The sequence below is a fragment of the Miscanthus floridulus genome, chromosome 18 (genome assembly GCF_019320115.1).
Source record: "Miscanthus floridulus cultivar M001 chromosome 18, ASM1932011v1, whole genome shotgun sequence".
NCBI classification, from domain to species: Eukaryota; Viridiplantae; Streptophyta; class Magnoliopsida; order Poales; family Poaceae; genus Miscanthus; species Miscanthus floridulus.
In genome coordinates this window covers 38,872,467-38,883,075 of record NC_089597.1, presented here as the reverse complement: position 1 = coordinate 38,883,075, position 10,609 = coordinate 38,872,467, and the positions used below count along the sequence as shown (strand labels likewise).

At 45.2% G+C, this 10,609-nt stretch overlaps 1 long non-coding RNA gene across 1 annotated transcript; it reads left to right on the top strand.

The window, feature by feature from the left end:
* The first annotated feature begins 8,741 nt into the window (after positions 1 to 8,741).
* On the top strand, positions 8,742 to 10,389 carry LOC136524868 (uncharacterized). The gene is made up of 3 exons (XR_010776225.1): positions 8,742 to 9,044; positions 9,244 to 9,895; positions 9,986 to 10,389. It is a non-coding gene; the product is annotated as an uncharacterized lncRNA (long non-coding RNA).
* Positions 10,390 to 10,609: the final 220 nt, after the last annotated feature.

The window sequence follows — 10,609 nt, the reverse complement described above, 5'->3', positions numbered from 1 at the left end:
TGATAGTATTATGCTTAATCTTGCTCTGATGCCAGCTGTGATAGAACCGCCCAATTTATACAAGATCAAGTATGGTTGTCCCTGCTAACACGTTGACACGCGCATACTTTCACTTATATAAACCCGGTAGTCCGCTGAGTGTCACAAAGGACCTCGGTAAATCAACATCACAACCAAGATAGCGTGATTAAGCAAATACACAACACATACGCAGAGTTGCAGCGGAAATAATATTACAAATGGGTTCACAAATAATAGTACAAGTTTGGGTTTCAAAACCGATTAGTGAAAACAACATAGATTTCAAATGATTACATTAATATAAGTCCAAATACATTGCTAGCATAAGTGACATCCTCTGATAAAAGCATATAGATGAGAAATAAATATAGAGTCACCGAGACCACCGGCGGTTAGCCACCATCTTCAGCAGGCCAAAACTTCACCTACAACATGGTGGGATAAACCCTGAGTATTTGAATGTACTCAGCTAGACTTACCCATCATAAAACAGAAATAAAGTGACACCAAGGATTATACAAGGCTTTATAAGTGGAGCTAGCTTGACAATATTTTGCATAAAATGCGACTAATTCAGTTGTACAATTATACTTTGGTCATCAAGTTAATTATAGCTATTCATCTCTAGATTAGCAACTAACCTATGCCAAACATGTGGTATATCATTTGATAGCATACAATAATAACCATAGCCGTTGTAGTAATTCCATGTTTATGCAAACCATCACATTTCATAATACAATTACTACGATGTTAGGGCTAGCCAAGTTTCTCACTGTCCGAGAGAGACGGCGATTCGAATCGATTTCAACCAGCTGAGAATTTATTCCTAACACAAACCTAGGTCTACCAGCCATGGTAGCCTTCGGTCACCTTTGGTACAACTCAGGTCTATATTTTGTGGGTTCGTCCAGCGCCACATAATCAAGGACAAGTAGCTGCCAGGACGATACGGACTACACTACCCTTAGGCTCACATCTGGCTCCCCGCACATCCATACTACCATCCAGAGTGCACACTTTTACAGAACGAGGCCTGGCCTGAGTTGAGCTACTTGGCTTCACGGTCGGAACGAGTTATTCGGCTAGCTAAGTGAGAGGCATGTGTTCAATCTTGTCAGAAATGCCAACAATGGTACGGTCCTTAATCGGCACAGACGGAATCACATGAGTCAACCTACACATAGACTTCGTCCGGCCTCCATTTACATTACCCCATGGTTCTTTTCCACGATAGCAAATATAGCCAACAATGCTTCGGTATCCACCTATATCTCGTAGATGACAGGAAATCACCCGACTTCTACCGGTCTAAGCATGGCTAAGCATATATTTGATCCTGGACCTACACAGGGTTAAAGGTATATTTCTGGGTAAGGAAATTATATGTATCAAGTGGTTCCAATCAACTCTTATAACCTAATGCATCAAACATAAATGACTCAAGTAATATTTGTAAAAACATAGGACGCTTAGAATGCTCCGGGGCTTGCCTGTGATTCAACACTAGGTCAGTGTTTATTAGATGACACTCGCTAGGCGAGTATCTCCCATCTCAGCACTTGCTTAGTCCTTCCATCTTCGGGATAGGTCCACTAGACACCATCATCGGCTTCGGCCCCAACATCACGGCCTTCACGTGGTTCATCTAGCGTACCTAGATGAGATGCAAGTGCATAAATATGAAGAATGGTAATATGAGATGCATCACATAATAGCATTCAAAGCAAACATAAGATCATGCAAGACATAGGCACCTAGAGTTATTTAACTAAACATCACACAACCTATTATAGAGGGATAGTAAGCATATTAGGCATGGCACACAAGTGAACTTAAGTTCAGATATTGCACCCATGCATCGATCAAGAACTAACCAACATGTTTAGCCAACACAAGAGCAAGCTAAAGCAATCACCTATCACATGTATAGAAATCTGGATAGCAGCACAACAGTCACTTGTTTTAACCATAGCTAGAGATATAAGCATCCAACAAGGGTGACCCTAGACTTTCTTGAAAGCTAATGACATTGCCTACAATATTGTTATTATCATCAAAAGCTTATTCAAAGATAACTAGGTCAAACATGCCAATGTTTCAGATCTACACAGAACTAGGACAGAAAAGTAGTAGTAGTTTTGAAAAAGGCATAACTGGAGTTACAGACATCAAACAAGCATGAACCTTAACTTTGTAGAAATATTATTAAATTATCTAAAACATGTTTATTATCATCACAAGGTGATTCCACAATTAACAAGGTCAATCAAGCACAATTGAGCACCTCTGTCTAGACTTGGACAGATTCTATCATGCAACTTCACAAGCTTATAACTGGAGATTTAGATCACCAAAAGGTGTGATCTTTAACAATTTGGAAATCTCATGAAAATCACTACACTTCTTATATTATCTCCAAGACATGATTCAAAGCACACAATCATTCAGATCTATACAGAGAGCATGCAAAACCTGATAATGAACTTGTAAAATCTATAGCTCCTAAATTATCAGGCCTATGGTCATGAAATTTAAACACAAGCAATATTATGAAATTATCTACAACTTTGGTATTCACTACAACCACATCAAACATAATTTACACCACGAAAATAATTGTACAAGCAAAACTGCACATGCAACCCAAACAGCAGTGGTATACAAAACTGATGGGAACTTTAGAGAAGCATAACTGGAGTTATAGACCTCTAACAAACATGACTCATAACTTTTTGAAAAGCTTATGAAGCTACCTACATATTTATTACTATCATCTTAAGATGATTCTGCAGTTAACAAGGTCAATTAATCCAATGAATGCATCTCTATCCAAAACATGGATAGAATCTGACATGCCACTTTAAATAGCTATGACTAGAGTTCTACATGTCCAATAAATATGGTTCTAGACTTTTTAGAAAGCGTAGAAAATTCTAAACAACTTTATTATAAACACCTAGACCTAATTCTACTATTAAAAAGGCCCCATAGTACCAACAAGTAAACCCTGTCTAGGTTTGGGCAGAAACAGACATAGATATTTGAGCAACTATTACTAAAGATCTACTTAACCAAAAATTATGATTTTTAGCTTTTTGAAAAGCATAAGAAAAGTACTAAAACCCATTTGTTGTCATCAAGGCATGATTCAAAACTTATCTGAGCCAATTAAAACAAACATGCAGGCCTATTTAGAATAGGAGCAAAGCAACACAGGGCATTTGTTATTTTTATAGATCTTAAACTATCAACCCAAAAATCGTGAAATTTTTACCAGACATTAAATATCACCTGAGTAGTACTACATAAATACTTCACATTTATTTGAGCACAACAACTGCAGTTATGAAAAAAACAATACACAACTAGTATTAAAAACCTAACTGTATAAATTGATTTTTATAGAAAAATATTTAAACTAAAGCATGTCATATTATAGATCTACTGCATAGATAATTTCATAAGGATTCCAAAAAGTCCTCATTTACTATTTTATAATTTTTCTACTAATTACTATGAATTTGCAAAGTTGATCATCCAAATCTACAAAAACCAAAGAAAAGGGATCTAGATCTTGCATCAGGGACCCTACAGTTTCCACAAATTAAACTCAAACAAATAGATCCTTTCTGGCACTATTTCTCTGAGTCATGGCTTCGCACTTAGGCCCCTTCCTTTTCCCTTATTTGAGCGCGAGGTCCCTCCTCTTCTTCAACACGCAGAGAGCAGGGGAGGACGGCGGGGAGGGCCGGTCGGTAGCCCGCCGGCGATGAGGAGTGGCGGCGCAGCATGTGTGGGCCCATGTGCACCGATGCAGGGCTTCATCACGGCCTGCGGTGGCCTAGCCACGCACGGCCTGCGGTTAGCTACGGCAGTCCAGAGGCACAGCAAGGACAGTGGACAGGGAGCGGCTGAGGTGGAGGCGAATGGGAGCTGTAAGGGCGCTCGATGGAGGAGAAACGGTAGTGGCAAAGGAGCTCTGCTCGCCGGCCATGTCTATGGCGAGCATAAGGCTGCCAGACGAGCGCTGGGAGGAGTGGAGAGGCAAGTGAGGGATGGGGAGGAGTGCGCTCGGGCTCTCCCCATCAGCAGCGACGCTGGTAGAGGAAGGGGACGCGTGGTAGTAATGGTGGGGCGTGCTCTGCTGCATGGTCGCCACACAGGCATTCTGCCAAACACTTGGCGTGCGCGAACGAGCCTGACTTTGGGTCCAAATTTTGGCATGTTCGGAGCATATTCGTCCCTGGGTGCATGAAGCAAAGTTGTTCCTCTTCTGATGCTCTACAAACTTGATTAAGGGGTCATAGCCATTAGGTCTTTGAAATAGCAAGGTAATTAGCATCCAATTAGCAAGTGTCAACGTGTTGACGCTGATTAATCAAATCCAAAAATCGATGGTCATGACAAGGTTCAAACGAGTGCCCTCCTTTTGCACGCTCTTCTCCATAATGTATACTCTAACTTTTATTTTAGGACCCGATCATGTTGCTTAACAAATCATGAGAACACGAGATGCCAATGTCGATTAAAATTGCTTTCCAGACAGAAAAATTTTAAGTACTAAAAATAGCTACAGATTCAAAATTTGAGCCTCGGTTTGACTTTCTTACAAGCTGATCTAGCTCTTGGTCCAAAAACAAAGTTTGTTCTACTCCACTCAAACTTCAACTTTTATTTAAGGTGAAACTCCATGCAAGCACTGTAAGCCATAGTTCAAACCAAGTCAAAGTAGCATCATGGTATAGCTTAAATTAGAGTTTTAGACCGATTGAAACATTTTCTTGACCTTTGCTCAACACGAACCCTTCATGACTTTTGTTGTAGAGTTCAATTAGAGTCGTTTGGGCAAGGTAACAAGGTTTGGTTGACATCTCATATTCCCATTTACTTAATAAAGCAATCCAAGAAAGATTATAATTTATCATTTTATGTGACTTCTTGATTCCAAACTTCGTGAAACTTTTCCACTGGTCAAGATGGATGCATGTTGGTGTAATATACATGAAATAAGCATGTTTAACATTACTCTTGCAAAATCTTAACAAGGGTTCACATGTAAATAAGGGTGTGTTGTCCAAGTTTAAGTTGGAGCTCACTCTTGTAGATTTGATCTTTCACCTTCAGTCACCACTTAACATGACATGTTTGAGTTCAAACCCATTGCTTAATTAGGTGACAAACACCTGGGGTGTTACACTTGGCAAGCAAGCTGATAATCATTGAGCCACAGTCCGGGGTTTGTTTCCCTAGAGTATTTTGGGATGTTGGTTGGTGATCGGTACCGTGGTGGAAAGGTGGCGTTGAGGATGTGTTGGCCAAAGGCCTGTGGTCCCGGCAAGTCGAGGCTCGGGCTTCGGTCCTCATTGATGTTGTAGCGTCCACCACGATGAGGGTGGTAGCCATGGCTTGCCCCTCCCTCACGTCATCGCGGGGACGCCTACGGGCATCGAGGGTGTCGCGCGTGTCACGGTTGCGGCCGAGATGCTCGTGCACCAGGACCGCGGTGCGCGGCCTGCCGCCTCGCTGCTCCATGTTGGGTCACTCTTAGGGTGCGCGCTGGCTGGTGTTGATCTCGCATCATCGGGACAGTGAGCTCTTAGCCTGTTGCGCCGCCGCACGCTTGAGTAGCGTGCGAATCTCACGATGGGCCCGACGATCCTCGGGCGTCGCGGGCCCCGAAAGCCCCCGAAGTAAGGCCGCCAGAGCAGCGATGTTCTGGCTCACCCGAGTGAAGTGTGGGAGGGCTTCATCGTCCTTGATGATCCTCCGGTTCACGTCACGGGCCATGACACGCGCACGCCCACCGTCTTTGTGGCGTTCAATTTCTTGCTCGAGCTCCACGCGCATTCTTGCTCGAGCTAGAGTCAGTGCTTCCTCAAGCTCTTGGTGCTAGGCCTTTAGCTGCTCCACCCGCAGGTGAGGTGGGGCCTACATCCCTCTTAACCTCGTCATCGAGGTCGTTTGTTGGGGTAGCCTCTCCTTTGTGGATGCTTTCGATGTGTCCCTTAGGGGGTACCTGCCATGAAACATTCACGAGAAGGGTGATGGCTCCCCCCGCTGGAGTCAGAGTCGGAGGGCGACCCTGATTCTCCTGTGAGGAGGTCGTGGAAAGATTCCGCGACATATTCGGTCATCCCTACGAACTCGTCGTTCGTGGGGGGATTGAGGCGTGCATTGTGCGACAGGGTGGCCAACGGTCTCTATGTTGTTGCGGAGATCGAATGGGAGCATTGTCGGGGTGCTCTGGATGAGGTGTTCTAGAAAGAGCGGCTCTCCTCTAGCAAGCTGCGTTATGACATTGGCGAACGAGAAGGTGAGGTGGCGAAAGTCCTCTAGGGACGGTGGGGGTCCCAGGAAGGCACCGAGCTGGCGCTCTAGCCTCCCATAATCAAAGTCGAGGAGCTGGTCGCTCTCAGAGGCGCGGGCCTCCAGTGCGTGCAACTATAGCTCCTCAAGCGCCTCAACAATCGCATCAAGGCCGGTGAAGTGGAGAGGTTGGACGGTGGCGGATCCTGCACCATCCCTCCCTCCGTCGTGACGATGAAGTCCAGGTTCCCGAAGTGCACATGCGCGCCTAGGGCCTAGCTGACGCTGTGAATAGCCATCCAAGGCCTGGTGTGGATGTCGAGACGCACAAAAACCCCGTACCTAGCGCGCCAACTATCGGTGTTTTGAGTTACCACCGACAAGTAAATTTCTAATATTGCGTGTCTGGCTCGGATGGTGTGCTTAGGGGACACGAGGTTTATACTGGTTCGGACTGAAAGTCCCTATGTCTAGTTCGTCGCTACTGCTCGTGTTATTAGCACTGAAAGTTTGTAATAGGGGTTACAAACAGGCGAGAGAGGGAAAGGATCCCAAGTCTCTGGTGGAAAGAGTGAACGGGTGCTGAGAGCTCGATCGCTGCTCGGCCATGTGTTTGTGTCGTGTTTTTGTGTGTTTATCTCATGTTCTAATCGGTTCGGAATGATTCGATCGGCCCTCCTTTAGGGGATGTCCTGCTTTCCCTTTTATAGTCCAAGGGAAAGCACGGGTTACAACGGAGGAAAAGGAGAAGACCGAGAGAGAGAGGAAAGCTTCCAAGATCATCGGGTCCTTCTTCTCCTTCATGCGGGTTCGGCTGACCCTGTAGATGTCAATAGGGACAGCTCCACATCGCGGCCCTGTCCATCACTGGCACCACACGCAGGCGCCATCTACCAGTCATGGCGTTCCATCCCATCCTGGCGGACGTCGTGGTGAACTGACACGCCTGTCACTGTTCGTACGAGGGTTAGGCGGAACAGCACCAGCACGCTCGATGCTGTTCTTGATGTGAACCCTGTGGTATGGCCCATCATGGCCACGAGATACATCGAGGCATGCCAGTCTCTTCCCTGATGTCATAGTCTTGACCCAGGTCCATACGCCTAGACCTAGAGTCATTGGCGGCGGTATGGGTCTTCGTCGGGCGAGACAGAGTGCGAACCCAAGGGGTCGGACGAGATGGAGCCCGCACCCATGGGGTTGGGTGAGGCAGAGCCCGCCCCCAGAGGTCGGGCCTGGCGGAGCCCGCCATAGAGGTTGGGCGAGGTGGAGATCGTGGCCTTGGGGTCGGGTGAGGCGGAGATCGTGACCTGGAGGTCGGGCAAGGCGGAGCCAGCCCCTAGAGGTCGAACGAGGCAGAGCCCGCGGCCTCAGGGTTGGGCGAGGCAGAGATCGTGACCTCGAGGTCGGGACGGGCAGAACCCGCCCCTAGAGGTCGGGCGAGGCGGAGCCCGCGGCCTCGAGGTCGGGCGAGGCGGAGCCCTCCCTCAGAGGTCGTGCGAGGTGGAGCCCTTCCTCAGAGGCCAGGCGAGGCGAAGCCCGCACGCCTGGGGTCAGTTGGAGCTGTAGTCGCGCTCTTGACTGCTCGGATGAATCAATGTTGTGACTATTAGCTCATCCTCTTCGGGTACCCAAGTATTGGTCCCCGACAAGTAGCAAAGCTGCTTTTTCACTATGTTCAGTAACAGTCCTACCATCCTCCACAATCAGATTGGTGATGGTGTTAATCTGATACCTTTTAGTGGCTGCAGCATGAAAAATTTGTGTTCCTTCATCACCCATCTTGATCCATCTTACAGTATACCTTTTCTTCCAATATTCTTTTTTTATAGCCATGTAATCTCAGGATGTGAGCCTTAAGAATATTTCTGAAGTTGTATTCTTGAATAAAGAGGGGTCTTTGTTCTTCTAGGGAGTCAAGAACCTCAAGCTTGTTGCTGCAAATTTTAATTAACCTGGAGAGGTTGGATAGTTTCTTACTCCATTTTTTAAGTGCAGCTCTCATGAGTTTGAATTTAGAGTTGATTCTTGTGGCGCTGTTTGAGGCTCTGACATTAGCAGACCATACAGACTTAACCAGCTCCATGAACTCAGGATGATCAGCCCAATAGTTTTCAAATCTGAATACTTACGCCTTGGGAATATTGGTGCCAATTTGAATTTTACAAGGGATATGGTCTGAAGTTGGTCTTGCTAGTGGTAGAAGAAGAGTATCTGGGTAGACAGAGATCCAATTAGCTGAAGTGAAGACCCAATCAATTTGCTCAAGGAGGGGATCGTCTTGCATATCGCTCCAAGTGTATTTTCTCCCTTTGAGGGGAATTTCTAGGAGCCCCAGGTTGCTTATAATTTCATTGAATATCATAATGTCATTCATATTGCCTCCACTTTTGTTTCTGTCACTCAGGGATCTGTAGAAATTGAAGTCACCCATTATCATCCAATTGATAGTATCATCAATTTGAAGGTTATTAAGCCAGAGAACAAAATCATCCCTATCAGGGCCTTGACAGGGTCCATAAACAGTGGTAAGAAACCAGTGATGACCATTATGTAAGGAAGAGAACTTGATTGTGATGGAGAATTTGTTACTCTCAATGATATCTCCATTAAAGAGGGAGCTATTCCATCCCATAAGAATGCCTCCAGAATTTCCAACAGAGGGAGAGAAAGCAAACTTGTTGAAACGCTTTGGGGCCAGCTTTTTTATAAAAGTATGGTCAAAATGGTCTCTCTTAGTCTCTTGAATACAATAAATTGCACAAGCGCTTTCATCATTTTTTTCTTTTACAACATTACACTTGTCTTCAGAGTTGATTCCTCTGATGTTCCAATTGAGTATGTTCCAGCTCCTATTGAAACTATTGTTTGGACTATTATCATTTATTGTGTTATCCATAAAAACAAGTGTAGGTGCAGCAGCCATCTCTTATCCCAAAGGAAAAAAGAGGAGAAAGAGAGCAGCAAAAAGACTGAAACTGAGCACTTAAGATTTTCTGAATGTTGTGAGCCACAAGCACATCAGAGGGAAGTGAACCAGGGGACCAATCCCAGAAATCAGCAAGCACAATAAAAAGAAACCAAGCCAATACTGCCAACATGAAGGTGTAGGAATCACAAAAGGTTCTGAAGCAACATATCCAACCAGTCTGTGACCAACTTAACAGGTTCAGATAGAATTCAGTACAATATTCAAAGACAGGGCATTCCCTGACAAAAGAGAAACTTAAAGGCCAACACTTCATTGGTGCACTTCTTCAAGCTGCAAATCTGCTCCTCCATCCTCTTGAGGCCTAGAAGCAAGGAGCAGTTCGGCCTGACACCTCCAAAGGAGCGATGCCGCAGGACTCAATGGCCAACTTCCGTATCTCTGCAATGGGTATTTGAAGGAAGATAGTGCCCATATTAGTAAATTTAACAATGGTTGAAATGTCGGGGAAATCAGAGGCTTGGCAAGTAGGTGAGAGCAGAATGTTACCCAATAGATCAGACTGAGGCTTGATCTTTTTGTTCTTGTTGTTGTTCTTGTTTCTGGTGGGAGCCTTCTTCAGGGAGATACTAGCAGGTTTGTGTCCGTCTAGCTTCTTTATGAGTCTTGGACTCCTAAGCTTCATAGTGGTGGTGGGAGTAATACATTTTCTCTTCTTTGTTGCAGATATGCTTCTCTTGCTTTTATCAGAGCTGTTTAACTGAGACACAGTAGCAAAATCCTTGTTCTTGAACCTTCTTCTGTAATATACCCTAGTGATTGGATTACCTTTTCCTAGGGAATAAGCATAAGGAGCTAGCATGTTTGGGTGGATCTGAGCACCACCAAGTTCTAGTAACATTTGTTGTGGGTGAAACTGAGTATCATCAGGGTTTTGTTGCATAAGTAGATTACTTATGGGAGGGCTGAGCGGAGGAGCATCACACTGATTTGGGATATTAACAGCAATACTGAGAGATGTAATCCCAAGAGGAGCCAAATCAATGTGAATGAGGGAGTTTGGAATGCTGAGACTACCCATTATCTTGGAATAGCCAGCCTCGCTTTGAGTGGCAATAAGTTGCTTGAGCCCATCTGCAAGAAATTTTGAGATAGCTACCTTCTGCTCAGTGTCTTTCTGTGTCTCTAGAGGAATAGTGACCTGCTGTTGTTTGGCTTGCAGCTACTCTTGATTAGTTTCATCTTGGTCAGTCCCCTGAGAGTTTAGGACCCTTTCTTGGGCTTCAATGGTGACTTCTTTGTTTGCCCCCTGCGCAGGCTGCAAAATGGGGGCAGAGAAGGATGAGGTAG